A 1,062-nucleotide genomic window follows, 5' to 3' on the forward strand; every position below is an offset into this window, starting at 1 on the left:
CCACAGGCGCCCGCCACAACGCCTGGCTGTTTTTGGTTGCAGCCATCATTGTTGTTTTTGGTAGGGCCAGGCTGGGTTCCAACCCACCACCTTAGATGTATGTGGCTGGTGCCTTAGCCACTTGAGCCACAGGCGCCGAGCTTAGTTTTTCTATTTTTAGTAGAGACTGGGTCTTGAACTTCTGAGCTCAAGCAATCTACCTGCCTCTGCCTCCTAGAGTGTTAAAAATAAAGGTGTGAGCAACCATGCCTTGCCAATAAATTTTTTTTTTTTTTTGGGACAGAGCCTCAAGCTGTCCCCCTTGGTGGGCCGGGGCTGGATTCGAACCCACCACCTTAGGTGTAGTGGCTGGTGCCTTAGCCACTTGAGCCACAGGCGCCGAGCTGATTTCTTTTCTTTTTAAATCACCTTGTTTGAGGTTTTCTGTTATAAGCAAGATGAAGACAGCAGGGCAGAGGCCAGGACAATACCAAGGGCTGTACTGAAGTCAAAGGAAAGGGCAAGGCCAAGGCCAGGCCTGAGCTAGGTATAGATGAGGGGCAGAGTTATAGACAAAGCTATAATTAGGATCAGAGCCAGGGTGAAGATGAAAGCCAAGGGCAGAGCTATGGAGAGGGCCAGTAGTAGGGACTGGAACAGTGAGTTTTAGGGCCAGAGCATTCTTTGATTGTGAGGTTCAGACCTGGTGAAAACTGCAGTGAAGGCCAGGACGAGTGTCAGAGTGTCAGAACAATGTTGAGGAACAGAGTCAGGGTAAAGGCCCGGGCAAGGCTCAGGTTAAAGGTCAGGTGAAAATGAAGGATAGGGCATGATTGGTAAGGGTGAGGTCAAGGTTAGGGCAAGTACCAGGTTAAGTGGAAGTTCAAGGCTATCACAGGGCCAGTGCAAGGGTGAGGGTGAGATGGAAGGTTAAGGCAAAGATTAAGAAAAGGAACTGAACTGGTTAAGAGCTAGGTATATACCAGTGTAAGTGGTGGGCAAAGGTGAGGGCAGGGGCAAGTTGGTAGTCTGGGAGAAGTGGGCCAGCCAACAGTTTTTTTGTTTTTTGTTTTTTTTTTTTTG

Source organism: Otolemur garnettii, unplaced genomic scaffold, assembly GCF_000181295.1.
Source record: "Otolemur garnettii isolate 467f Iridium unplaced genomic scaffold, OtoGar3 scaffold00006, whole genome shotgun sequence".
NCBI lineage: Eukaryota > Metazoa > Chordata > Mammalia > Primates > Galagidae > Otolemur > Otolemur garnettii.